General features: G+C 40.4%; 3 non-coding genes across 3 annotated transcripts; 1 reads left to right on the top strand and 2 right to left on the bottom strand.

Annotated features, from left to right (window-relative positions):
* Window positions 1-12,143: 12,143 nt before the first annotated feature.
* trnas-uga (transfer RNA serine (anticodon UGA)) lies at window positions 12,144-12,225 on the bottom strand. Its single transcript has one exon. It is a non-coding gene; the product is annotated as a tRNA-Ser (tRNA).
* Window positions 12,226-12,675: 450 nt separating this feature from the next.
* On the top strand, window positions 12,676-12,747 carry trnaa-cgc (transfer RNA alanine (anticodon CGC)). Its single transcript has one exon. It is a non-coding gene; the product is annotated as a tRNA-Ala (tRNA).
* Window positions 12,748-13,088: 341 nt separating this feature from the next.
* trnav-uac (transfer RNA valine (anticodon UAC)) lies at window positions 13,089-13,161 on the bottom strand. The gene has a single exon. It is a non-coding gene; the product is annotated as a tRNA-Val (tRNA).
* Between the last annotated feature and the right edge of the window lie 1,362 nt (window positions 13,162-14,523).

Raw genomic sequence — 14,523 nt, 5'->3', positions numbered from 1 at the left:
CACAACTATAAGTCCTTCCGTTAGCCCTACAACAAGGGTTTGTTCTAGACTGTTTCCTGCAGCGGAAGATGTGAAATTACAATATCTACTTCAATTGGATAAAATAACCATGTTTATCTTGATGAGTCAAGAGGACAGACTCTCCTGTGGTTCACACTCAGGCACAAATATGTTGCTCCAATTGTTTTTGTCTCCATATGTCCTCAATATAATCATGTTTGTTAATTTCATGATGCAGATGTTCTATCAATCACAGAAGTAGCAGAAACACAATAAAACAGTTATTATACACATGAGTGACATATGGAATCAAGGGCCATTGCTTACTGAACTGTTAGTTGTTGATGAACAAGTTGAGGATAAAAATTTGAGATATTACAATGTACAACTTCTCACCAGTGATGTAGATAATTGTGTCTATCAGAAAAATACATCTTCCTTATCAGTTTGTGGTTTCCATCAAGGTGCCATTACGAGATTGGTCCAGCAACACGGCATGACCTTCTATGCAGCCTCTGTGACATGTCTCTGAGGGCAGCCCTCGCTCTGCATCTCTGCACCCGGACCCCTTAAATATGCTCGAACATCCTCCGGTCCAAGTTTGTCGTTCCCATCCACCAAGTCCATAATCTTTTCATCCAGAGCCCAGTTTGACATGTCAGAATATAACGGTGCATGTGACAGATTGAAGTGTCTGAAAAAAAAGAGTAACAATGGACAGGGATGAGGTAATGTATATCATCATAGTCATTTTAAAGTCCTGTCTTGATTGTAGTCATTCTAAATTGTTCGATTGGTAAGAAACTGGAAACCATGCATCTGTAGTTTATAGCATTACTCCCAATCAACAACTGACCTTACACGACGTTTGACTGTCGATCGGGACACATGTGGAATATCTGCCATCTGAGACACACTGAAAGCACAGGACATCAGAGACCTCAGTTGCTCTTGAGTGATGGCATAACAAGGTGCAGCTCTTGCTCCTCTCCAAGTCCGAGGAGCCCGGTACCGGAACTGGCTGTAACAATAATACAACACTGTGTTTAGGCTACTTAATGTACTGTGACACAGCCCACCCCCCTCATTCCAAAAACACTTTTAAATTATAGTAACTGTCACAAATTGTGGCCAAGTAATGTTTTTATAATATTGGATTTTAAAGTCAAGACATAAATAGAAATGTTGACCAAGAACGAATACAATGGGCAGCAGGAGAACAAAGAGTGAAAGAAAAATCATCAGTAAGCCCAACCACACCCAACATTTATCAGCCTCCCTTAGCCCGCTCAAGGCTCCTCTGTATGGTCTCCAAGATGACAAGTCTGGTGAAAATAGAGACCATGGATGGGACTGAGATTCCTGTTCAAAGTACTAACGTTAACGTTCCTGGTTTAAGTCTGAAGTTGTTATTTCTACATCATAGGCTTAGATTAAATATTAATATTTCAAAGGGTATTCAAAAGTAATATCTGTGCTGTTGGAAAGCTGATATGTTGTAGATATTAGCAACGTTTTTACAGGGTTGTCCTAGGTCAAATGAGCTTTGTGAGCTTTGTAAATGTTTTCATGCTAATCGCGAGCTAGCGCGGCTAAGGCTAGGTAGCATTGAAAATATAGCTAGCCAGCAAGCCTGCCTGAAGTTTTAGACCTTCAGTTGCTGTTTTGCCAAAAAAATACAAAAACATGTTTGACTTCAGCACTCCTCGATAATAAGTCACCTTTATGTAGCTAGCAGGGCTGTAAAAATATTACAAGACGGCGCCGTTCACTGTGGCTATGGCCGGGGTATTGCGGATAAGGAACGTTAGCAAGCTAACTAGTAACTAATTTAGCAATCCAACCAAATACCAGCATTCATTAAAACAAAATATATATATACTACATATACTAGCTAAATATAAAATACTCCCTTGGCCTAATCAATATTAGCGAACCATAGGCTTAAGTTACTTGCACTGCTGTCTCAGTGTCTGAGCCTCCAATATAACTGCATAGCCATACACAGATCCATTTTCTGTGTTAGCTAGCAGATCAACTTTATGATTAAGTAATAATAGTAATAATATTATTCCTCAAGATTCTGAGCCTGCTTGGTTGGTCCTGCAAAGCCAAAGCCCCCTAAAGGGAGAGGTACACAAGGAAATTCTCAAAGCTGCTAATGAGAACCTTGATGACCTTGTACCTAGCCGGTGGGGTGCCCCCACCCAGGCAGTGGCAGTGCTGGCAACACTAGCTACAGTAACCCATGGGGAGGGGTTCACACTCAGACATTCAGAGAGGGGGTATATTATTGTGACCCTAGTGGCACAGAATCAGTCAGATTGCATGGAGATGCTTGGGAATATGGTCAATACTGGTGCCTGCATTGTGGGTGTTTCAGGGAAAAGGTGTACATTTGACCTCCATCATCTAGGATGTGACAATGATAAATAAAATCTCTACATTTTTGCCTTTTTGCCTAAGGTCTTGCAGGCCTTCTCATGCAGCTGCAACAGCAAGTGCATTTGTAAATCAAGACCTATCTTGAGTTGGGTTCTGGGGTGGTGCAATTGTTGTGTAAGTGAGCTTATGGTTGTGTGGGGTTTGGGTTGAGTGTGTGTGGGTGTATGTGTGTATCCCACAACTGTTGCAAAGGAGTAAAAGATGTTAGGTACAATAGAGGATGATCCACAGCTATATATAATACAAATCGAGGTGAGGGCGATGAAAAAGCATTTGGCAGTTAATCTACTTCCATTCGGTAAATGGCACTGTGTGCTCTTTTCAAAGGATGGATCTCAGTCGGTTATGGGTTATGGGATACAGGGGGTCGAGGGTGGTCTGCCGGGCATTGGGATGACAACCCAACTCGGGATGAGGAGGGCTTTTAGCAGGTGGAATAGTAGGGACTAATTGGAGGTTTACTTAGTAGAAATGCAAAGATCATGGTACAGCTACAGTATATAGACACTCAATCATCATGTTACTTTTTAATGGTACGTTTACAAACATATATTTTGATAAAAATAATTGAAAGTTGTGTCTCATTATGATAGGTGGTGAAATAAGTATAGCCAGTTACAATTGTAATTTTTTATTTTTTATTTTTTTTATTTCACCTTTATTTAACCAGGTAGGCTAGTTGAGAACAAGTTCTCATTTACAACTGCGACCTGGCCAAGATAAAGCATAGCAGTGTGAACAGACAACACAGAGTTACACATGGAGTAAACAATTAACAAGTCAATAACACAGTAGAAAAAAAAGGGGAGTCTCTATACAAAGTGTGCAAAAGGCATAAGGAGGTAGGCGAATAATTACAATATTGCAGATTAACACTGGATTGATAAATGATCATGTACAGGTAGAGATATTGGTGTGCAAAAGAGCAGAAAAGTAAATAAATAAAAACTGTGGGGATGAGGTAGGTGAAAATGGGTGGGCTATTTACCAATAGATTATGTACAGCTGCAGCGATTGGTTAGCTGCTCAGATAGCTGATGTTTGAAGTTGGTGAGGGAGATAAAGGTCTCCAACTTCAGCGATTTTTGCAATTCGTTCCAGTCACAGGCAGCAGAGTACTGGAACGAAAGGCGGCCGAATGAGGCTTTAGGGATGATCAGTGAGATACACCTGCTGGAGCGCGTGCAACGGATGGGTGTTGCCATCGTGACCAGTGAACTGAGATAAGGCGGAGCTTTACCTAGCATGGCCTTGTAGACGACCTGGAGCCAGTGGGTCTTGTGATGAATATGTAGCGAGGGCCAGCCGACTAGAGCATACAAGTCGCAGTGGTGGGTGCTTTAGTGACAAAACGGATGGCACTGTGATAAACTGCATCCAGTTTGCTGAGAAGAGTGTTGGAAGCAATTTTGTAGATGACATCGCCGAAGTCGAGGATCGGTAGGATAGTCAGTTTTACTAGGGTAAGCTGGCAGCGTGAGTGAAGGAGGCTTTGTTACGGAATAGAAAGCCGACTCTTGATTTGATTTTCGATTGGAGATGTTTGATATGGGTCTGGAAGGAGAGTTTGCAGTCTAGCCAGACACCTAGGTACTTATAGGTGTCCACATATTCAAGGTCGGAACCATCCAGTGTGGTGATGCTAGTCGGGCATGCGGGTGCAGGCAGCGATCGGTTGAAAAGCATGCATTTGGTTTTACTAGCGTTTAAGAGCAGTTGGAGGCCACGGAAGGAGTTGTCAGGATTTGGCCAGGGTTGTTCCGGGTTTTGGTCACTAGATGCCCCCATTGTGCTTTTTGACCTTATGTTTTTTCCCTTGTTCCCCATTATTATTTGCACCTGTACCTTGTTTCCCCTGATTGTATTTAAACCCTTAGTTTCCCTCAGTTCTGTGCTCTGTGTTTGTATGTTAGCACCCAGCCCTAGTGTTCTGTGTTTTCTTGTCGATTCCGGTGGATGCTCTTGTGGAATTCTGTTTTTGTTTTTGAGTATCTCTTGAGGCTTTTTTGTGCTATTCCTACCACCTTTTGGATTTGCCATTTTTGTATTGAAGGACTTCTCCTTTTTTACTTTATTAAATACACCGTCTTAAGTACTGCTGTGTCTGCCTCATCTTCTGGGTTCTGCTGACTATTCGTGGCTCAGTTGGTTAAGTGACTGTTTCTCACTCCAGAGATCCAGGTTCATAACCGGGTCCTGACAGGAGTGTTGTATGGCATTGAAGCTCGTTTGGAGGTTAGATAGCACAGTGTCCAATGACGGGCCGAAAGTATATAGAATGGTGTCGTCTGCGTAGAGGTGGATCAGGGAATCGCCCGCAGCAAGAGCAACATCATTGATATATACAGAGAAAAGAGTCGGCCCGAGAATTTAACCCTGTGGCACCCCCATAGAGACATGCCAGAGGACCGGACAGCATGCCCTCCGATTTGACACACTGAACTCTGTCTGCAAAGTAATTGGTGAACCAGGCAAGGCAGTCATCCGAAAAACCGAGGCTACTGAGTCTGCCGATAAGAATATGGTGATTGACAGAGTAGAAAGCCTTGGCAAGGTCGATGAAGACGGCTGCACAGTACTGTCTTTTATCGATGGCGGTTATGATGTCGTTTAGTACCTTGAGTGTGGCTGAGGTGCACCCGTAGCCGGCTCGGAAACCAGATTGCATAGCGGAGAAGGTGCGGTGGGATTCGAGATGGTCAGTGACCTGTTTGTTGACTTGGCTTTCGAAGACCTTAGATAGTCAAGGCAGAATGGATATAGGTTTGTAACAGTTTGGGTCCAGGGTGTCTCCCCCTTTGAAGAGGGGGATGACTGCGGCAGCTTTCCAATCCTTGGGGATCTCAGACGATATGAAAGAGAGGTTGAACAGGCTGGTAATAGGGGTTGCGACAATGGCGGCGGATAGTTTCAGAAATAGAGGGTCCAGATTGTCAAGCCCAGCTGATTTATACGGGTCCAGGTTTTGCAGCTCTTTCCGGGGGCCGGAGCTGTTGGTCGAGGTTGGAGTAGCCAGGCGGAAGGCATGGCCAGCCGTTGAGAAATGCTTGTTGAAGTTTTCAATAATCATGGATTTGTCGGTGGTGACCGTGTTCCCTAGCCTCAGTGCAGTGGGCAGCTGGGAGGAGGTGCTCTTGTTCTCCATGGATTTCACAGTGTCCCAGAACTTTTTGGAGTTGGAGCTACAGGATGCAAACTTCTGCCTGAAGAAGCTGGCCTTAGCTTTCCTGACTGACTGCGTGTATTGGTTCCGGACTTCCCTGAACAGTTGCATATCGCGGGGACTGTTCGATGCTATTGCAGTCCGCCACAGGATGTTTTTGTGCTGGTCGAGGGCAGTCAGGTCTGGAGTGAACCAAGGGCTGTATCTGTTCTTAGTTCTGCATTTTTTGAACGGAGCATGCTTATCTAAAATGGTGAGGAAGTTACTCTTAAAGAATGACCAGGCATCCTCAACTGACGGGATGAGGTCAATGTCCATCCAGGGTACCCGGGCCAGGTCGATTAGAAAGGCCTGCTCACAGAAGTGTTTTAGGGAGCGTTTGACAGTGATGAGGGGTGGTCGTTTGACTGCGGCACCGTATCGGATACAGGCAATGAGGCAGTGGTCGCTGAGATCCTGATTGAAGACAGCGGAGGTGTATTTGGAGGGCCAGTTGGTCAGGATGACGTCTATGAGGGTGCCCTTGCTTACAGAGTTAGGGTTGTACCTGGTGGGTTCCTTGATGATTTGTGTGAGATTGAGGGCATCTAGCTTAGATTGTAGGACTGCCGGGGTGTTAAGCATATCCCAGTTTAGGTCACCTAACAGAACAAACTCTGAAGCTAGATGGGGGCAATCAATTCACAAATGGTGTCCAGGGCACAGCTGGGAGCTGAGGGGGTCGGTAGCAGGTGGCAACAGTGAGCGACTTATTTCTGGAGAGAGTAATTTTCAGAATTAGTAGTTCGAACTGTTTGGGTATGGACCTGGAAAGTATGACATTACTTTGCAGGCTATCTCTGCAGTAGACTGCAACTCCTCCCCCTTTGGCAGTTCTATCTTGACGGAAGATGTTATAGTTGGGTATGGAAATCTCTGAATTTTTGGTGGCCTTCCTGAGCCAGGATTCAGACACGGCAAGGACATCAGGGTTAGCAGAGTGTGCTAAAGCAGTGAGTAAAACAAACTTAGGGAGAAGGCTTCTGATGTTGACATGCATGAAACCAAGGCTTTTTCGATCACAGAAGTCAACAAATGAGGGTGCCTGGAGACATGCAGGGCCTGGGTTTACCTCCACATCACCCGCGGAACAGAGAAGGAGTAGTATGAGGGTGCGGCTAAAGGCTATCGAAACTGGTCGCCTAGAGCGTTGGGGACAGAGAATAAGAGGAGCAGGTATCTGGGCATGGTAGAATATATTCAGGGCATAATGCGCAGACAGGGGTATGGTGGGGTGCGGGTACGGCGGAGGTAAGCCCAGGCACTGGGTGATGATGAGAGAGGTTTTATCTCTGGACATGCTGGTTGTAATGGGTGAGGTCACCGCATATGTGGGAGGTGGGACAAAGGAGGTATCAGGGGTATGAGGAGTGGGACAAGGGGCTCCATTGTGAACTAAAACAATGATAACTAACCTGAGCAACAGTATACAAGGCATATTGACCTAGCAGATAATAAGAAAAGACAAATCAGTATTTACCTGGCTAAAAGAGAAGGAATATAATATCTATAGTTTACAGGAAACCCATTCAACAGTTTTAGATGAAGTTTTGTGGATAAAGAACTGGGGGGGGGCGAAATATACTTCTCACATGGGCAAAGAAATTCAAAAGGCGTGGTGGTTTTAATTAACAATAATTTTGATCCAAATGTGCAAATTGCCCAAACAGATCCTCAAGGTAGATGGATTATTTTAAATATGTTATTGGACAATAAACAGATATGGCTTATTAATTAACCTGTACGGTCCGAATAATGATGATCCAAGCTTCTTTGAAAATATATTTAAAAATGTATCAACTCTACAAGCAACACTAGACTCTATTATTATGGTGTGAGATTTTAATATGGTCTTAAATACCTTTATGGACCGGAAAGGAAATCACAATACAAACTATCACCCTCAGGCACTTAAGAAAATCATGAATGTCATGGTTATATTGGAATTAGTGGATATATGGAGACTTAAATATCCTGACCTAGTGAGATATACATGGCGGAGGCTTAATCAAGCTAGTCGCCTTGACTACTTTCTTATACCATTTTCTCTGGCACCAAAAGTTTTAAAAAGTGTTGATAGGGGACAGAATGCGGTCGGATCATCACATAATTGGCATATATATTACTCTTACAGAATTTCCACGTGGGCGAGGATATTGGAAATGTAATCAAAGCCTACTAGATAATAAATTGTTTAGATCTAGGACAGAAGAATTTATAACTGACTTCTTCAGACAGAGCAGGTACAGCAGATCCCCTTACTGTAGGGGACACTTTTAAATGTACCTTTAGAGGCCATGCAATTCAGTACTCATCTATAAAACAAAAGCAATTTAGATCAAGAGTCCATATTAACAAAGGAAATTGAAGGACTAACCGTACAGTTAGATAGCAAAAACAATGTACTATAGAGGCACAGAATAAGTTAGAGGAAAAACAAAAAGAAATGGAGAAACTTATTCAAGAAAGATCTAGTGTAATATATTATAAAACATAAAGCAAACTGGATGGAATATGGGGAAAAATGCACCAAATTCTTTTTCAATCTTCAATATAGAAATGCTACCAAATTGTTTTTATTAAAACTTGTTACAAATGATGGAGTCACGCATGATTCACCAAATTATATTTTGAAAGAGGAAGTACTTTAAGAATATGTTTTTGTTTCAGGCTCCTCCATCTCCACTAACTGAAACTAATTGTATGGATGTTTTTCCTAATATTAATGTAAAATTAATATCTGTTCAGAAAGACTCCTGTTAAGGCCAAATTACAGATGAGGAACTGCTTGAGGCAATTGGGGCCTTTAAGATGGGAAAACTCCAGGGCTGGATGGCATACCCGTGGAAGTATACAAAACTTTTTTTTTTTGGTATACTCAAAGGACCATTACTGGCTTGTTTTAACCACTCCTATATAAATGGTAGATTATCAGACACGCAACAAGAAGGTCTGATATCATTATTACTGAAACAGGACCCAAGTGGTATTTATAAAGATCCAGTCCATTTAAAAAAAATTGGAGACATCTTACACTTCAGCGTTGTGATGCAAAAATCCTAGCAAAATGCTTGGCACATAGAATTTAAAAAGTATCGTCAGATATTATTCATCCTAATCAGACAGGTTTTTTACATGGACGATACATTGAAGATAATATAAGACAAGTACTGGAAACCTGTACTGAAATATCAGGGACACCAGGCCTGGTTTTCATAGCTGATTTTGAAAGGCTTTTGATAAAGTACGACTGGAGTTTATATATAAATGCCTAGAACATTTCAATTTTGGGGAATCTGTAATAAAATGGGTTAAGGTTATGTATTGTAACCCTAGGTGTAAAATAGTAAATAATGGCTACATCTCAGAAAGTTTTAAACTATCTAGAGGAGTAAAACAAGGTTGTCCACTATCGGCATATCTATTTATTATTGCCATCGAAATGTTAGCTGCTAAAATTAGATCAAACAATAATATTAAGGGATTGGAAATCCGTGGCTTAAAAACGAAAGTGTCATTGTACGCTGATGATTCATGTTTTCTTTTAAAACCACAATTAGAGTCTCTCCACTGCCTCTTATAGGATCTAGATATTTTTGCTATCCTCTCTGGATTAAAACCAAATTATGATAAATGTACCATATTACGTATTGGATCACAAAAAATGCACATTTTACATTACCATCTAGTTTACCAATTAAATGGTCTGACAGAGATGTGGACATGCTCGGTATACAAATCCCAAAAGAAAGAAATGATCTCACTCCAATACATTTTTATAGAAAGTTAGCAAAAATAGATAAGATCTTGCTACCATGGAAAGGCAAATACCTGTCTATTTGTGGAAAAATCACCCTGATTAACTCTTTAGTTATATCACAGTTTACCTATTTGCCTACACCTAGTGACCTGCTTTTTAAATTATATGAACAAAAGATATTCCATTGTATTTGGAACGGCAAGCCAGATAAAATGAAAAGGGCCTATTTATATAACGAATATGAATTCAGTGGGCAGAAATGATTAAATATTAAAGCATTAGACCTCTCACTAAAGGCATCAGTCATACAAAAGTTATATACTTAAATCCAAACTGGTTCTCTAGTCAATTGGTACGAATGTCTCATCCTATATTCAGGAAGGGCCTTTTCCCCTTTATTCAGATTACACCTGCTCACTTTCTTTTTCCAAAATATCTTTATTTTTTAAACAAGCCTTAGAAAGTTGGTTGCAATTTCAGTTTAATCCACCTGAAAGGACGGAACAAATAGTACAACAAATATTGTGGTTAAATTCAAATATACTAATTGATTAAAAAAAACTGTATTTATTGAAGAAATGTTTAAAAAAGGTATAATTTAAGTGAATGATATCATAAATAGGACTGGTGGAGTTGTCACACATGCAGCTAACACAGACATATGGAAATGTCTGCTCTACCCAAAATTACAACCAATTAATTGCAGCATTACCACAAAAATGGAAGAGGCAAGTAGAAGGGGACAAAAGTACGGAACTTGTATGTCGGCCCTGTATTAAAGAACAAAAATGGTTAAAGAAGTGTGATAAATAAAAACATATACCAATTGCATTTAAGGACCAAAAAAACTGACAGCTGTGCCATATAAATTGCAAAATAGTTGGGAAGAGATTTTCGATGTACCCATTCCATGGCACATGGTTAATGAATTGATATGCAAAACAACACCGGATTCAAAACTTTGAATTTCTCAATATAAATTACTATACAAAATTCTTTCAACTCATAGAATGCTATATATATGGGGGATACAATCTTCCCAGCTCTGCAGATTCTGCTGTGAGGAGGCAGAGTCATTAGATCATTTATTTTGGTTTGTCCATATGTAGCTCGTTTTTGGTCACAGGTCCAGGAATGGCTGAAGAACTGCAACATTTGCCTAGAACTAACGCTACAGATAGCAATACTGGGTGATTTGAAAAGCCATAGTCAATCAATCAACAATATAGTCATTATTTTAGCAAATATGTTTATTTTTAATGTACAATCTGTAGAAGCTATGAGAATAGGAAGGTTCAATTATTTTGTGAAGCATCACTGCACAGTTGAAAAATATATGGCAAATAGAAATCCGAAATGGCTGATGTTGAGAGACAGATGGGAGGGGTTGAGTGGAGCTGAAGGGTGGGACTAATAACAAGATAAACAATGTAGAGCATACAGGATCTGTAAAATGTATATAGGTTTGGAACTTTTGTGAAATAGCATAGTTACAAATAGAACTGGATGGCCATCAGAAATAGAGGAAGGACTAAGAACAAACAAGAGAGAACTATTGTAAAGTAGACTGTGTCTGTAGAAGGTGTATAAGATGTATAAATTGAAGGTAAAAGCATAAGTGTTTATTAGTTTACTCCAACTGGGGGAATCGGTGGTAGGGTTTGCGGGGAATAATAATAAAGGTATATTCTTTAAAAAAGTATGTATGTCCATATAGGTATGTGTATGTATGTATATGCATGCGTGTATGGAGATATATATATATATATTTACCCAAAAAATATGGGGGATTGGAAATGATGCAGACAATTACATTGGAAGCAACATTCTTTCCGCAATATTAAGCTGATCCACCCCTTTAAAAAATATATAAAAAATCTAATATATATATATATAAATAAATAATAGTATTTAAAAAGAATCAACCTTGATTAACGTGGACTGAAGGGCATCAAGTCCACGATTATCGGAGAGCAGAAGCCGTGTGCAGTCATTTAGGGTCTGTTTGCAGCGGCTAAGGAAGTTCCTTCTCACCATCTTCAATTGTTGTGTTGCATCAAACTGACTGTACACCGATTTAAGGAAAGGAGGCGCTTGGGAAATTGGCTGGTAAAATTAGCAGATGAAATAATGCGTTAAATTAGCGTGTGTAGGACAACTTGCAGCAGTTTATTTAGCACATGTTGGACCGCCTGCAAGCACATTTGCAAGTGCTTATTTGAGGCGTTAATTTAGCACGTGAAGATGTTAATTTAACGCGTGCACGCATTAATTTAGCGCCTGCACCTGCTTACTTTAAACACATAGCATTAAAAAGATAACGGTTTGACCGCAACGGCGTTCCATACTTCAGAAGGCGTACCAAAATATAATTTTTCTCAAAAGTGGGGTTAGAAGCTAATCAACTTTCAATGCAGAATTACTTTCCCAATGTTCCGTAGTGTATGGTATACCATTTGCTAGCGCTTAGTCTCTACTTTTATCCAATGTAAAAAAAAAACTATTTCAAATGTTGCCACATAAGACCGAATCGCGCCGGTCTATCACATTTTTTGTTTTTATTGAGAATGGAGTTGAGCGTTCCTCAGCTAGTGTATTTCGTGTACCTTTCAATCAATCTATCGTCTATTTTAGCACATGCATAAGGTTTGATCGCGCAAACTGATGTCCTTACAAAATCTGGTTCTTTACGTCTATAATCCTCACCGTTATAACTGATTCAAAATAACCATTTTCCGCTGCGAGCAGGGTTCGAACCTGCGCGGGAAGAACCCATTGGATTTCAAGTCCAACGCCTTAACCACTCGGCCATCGCAGCTTATGCTTATTTTAGATGATATTATTAATAATGAACAAGGCGTTGACGATTCCGTGAACGTTATAGAACCAAGCAGTTTGGCTAGCTAGTTTGATTATAAGCTACCATCCATAACGTGGATAGTATTTAACTAAATAGCAATTGCACTGTCTGACACAAATATCAGTAAACATCGCTGATCTACGCACAGTAGCAAGCATAGCTAACTTAACGTTAGCCATCAAGAAGCTAACGTAAACATCATAATGTTGTGCGCCACTGTAAACGTTGTCGACATCAGATATTGCAATGAATGTAGAATTAAAGACTAAATGCATAAATCACACACCAACCAACCTGATTAACGAGTTGCTAGGGTCTAATAATGGAACGCTTTCGACTACATAAAACCCCAAATATTACAGGAACTAGGTTTAAATAGCTTAAATACAGACTCCAGCAGTATCACGTGGGGATGTAGCTCAGTGGTAGAGCGCATGCTTCGCATGTATGAGGCCCCGGGTTCAATCCCCGGCATCTCCATGTTTTCCTAAGATTATGTTTTATTATTTTTATTTCAACTTTATTTAAACAGGTAGGCCAGTTGAAAACAATTTCTCATCAACAAACTGCGACCTGGCGTAGATAAAGCAAATGGTACGCAACATCTGTGAGCTGCTCTGACAGCTGGTGCTTAGGGGGAGATAAGTGTTTCCAGTTTCAGAGATTTTTGTAGTTCGTTTCAGTCATTGGCAGCAGCAACCTATGTGGATATCAACAGCAAACTCTGTATTAAAATAGTGTAGGCTGCCACCACCTAAATAGACACATGCATTAGTAATACTGTAGTGTATCACATAACGTATGTACGTAAATTAAAAACATGGTTCCACTGGGGCTCGAACCCAGGACCTTCTGCGTGTAAAGCAGACGTGATAACCGCTACACTATGGAACCACTTGGAAACTCAGATTCCGGTATGCCTTAAAATATGTTGCGTACTGTTACAAATGGGACTGTACACGTTGCGATGTTCATTTCAAGTGGCAAAATGGTTAGCTAACTAGTATCTAATTACTGTTGCTAATAAAGTCAGTACATGCCAAAAACACAAATGTAAAGACATATATCCTGAGCTAGTTATTTCGGAGCTACCATAGAAGTAGCTAACGCATGTGCATGTACTGGGACACCAGCTAACGTTATCTAACTTTAACGGCCACAAAACTCCGATGCAAACTCCCATTCACCAGCTCTGCAAGCGTTATAATGTCAAAATACGTTCGTTGATCACCAAATAAGGAGTTTGGTTGAGCAACTATCTTCTCCATTTTCTGAGCTAAACTGGCCAAAACGCACCTCCAACAACAACCTTGAAAACCTCACAGAATTCTGCCCAAAAATAACATGACAATTTCTCTCAACCAGGGGCATATCGGCTTTTCAGGTCAGCGCTGATGCCCCACATTGATAATCAGTTTCCACTTTGTCAAAGGCAGGGGCACAAAATATTTAGCTTATTCTTTCCCAGGGCGCCTCTCCAGGGTGCTCTCCAAAAACGTTCTGTCCCAAAAAATATCTAACATAAATCATGTAACAGATATAGGATATGCAGCATACAGGCTAGCCTACATGCTGGAGATAAAATATATGGCATTGTAATGTGACTGACGGGTTTAACATCATGCAGGTTTCTCCGATCAAATAGCTTAATCTAAATGGCTCTCAATCCCCCCCAAATTGCAACATGTAACAACAAGACAGATCCAAGTTGTCCAGGAGTTTCACCTCATTGTCATAATCAGTGGTTTCAACTTTGTCTTTTTGATTAATTTTGGAGTATAGGCTAGACCAATTATGTACCTATATCTTATATCATACAAAACAAAAAACGTTTTTCTGCCATGTGTAATATGCGGTAGGCTATGTATTGTATGAAGGCACAATCATTATTTTAATTCCGTTTTTCTTCGTGCTTTGACTCATATAGGCCATAAGCTCCAATATGCATACGTTTTTGTTTTTAATCATCACCTTAGAATGCACTTCTATAGGCTTTGAAACAAGATCCAAAACTACCATGTTTTTCATTCAGTTTCAACCTGTTGTTGAACTTCTTTCTTCATATTAATCAATCACAGTGAGGTGAGTTTTAAAAGCAAATACTGTTTTGATGATAAGTGTTTGATGTGATTTTCGATGACGTTTGCATTTACGTGGTTAGAGGCACTGGCGTGTATTCATGGATGCCAAAGGAAGCCAGGCTTTAGGCCTCCCTTGACAAAAAAATGTATAAAGTAATAGCCAATCAGAGTGGAG

The sequence above is a fragment of the Oncorhynchus masou genome, chromosome 26 (assembly GCF_036934945.1).
Source record: "Oncorhynchus masou masou isolate Uvic2021 chromosome 26, UVic_Omas_1.1, whole genome shotgun sequence".
In the NCBI taxonomy this organism is placed as follows: domain Eukaryota; kingdom Metazoa; phylum Chordata; class Actinopteri; order Salmoniformes; family Salmonidae; genus Oncorhynchus; species Oncorhynchus masou.
Note: the sequence above shows the minus strand (reverse complement) of the source record. Positions and strands in the feature narration are given on the sequence as shown.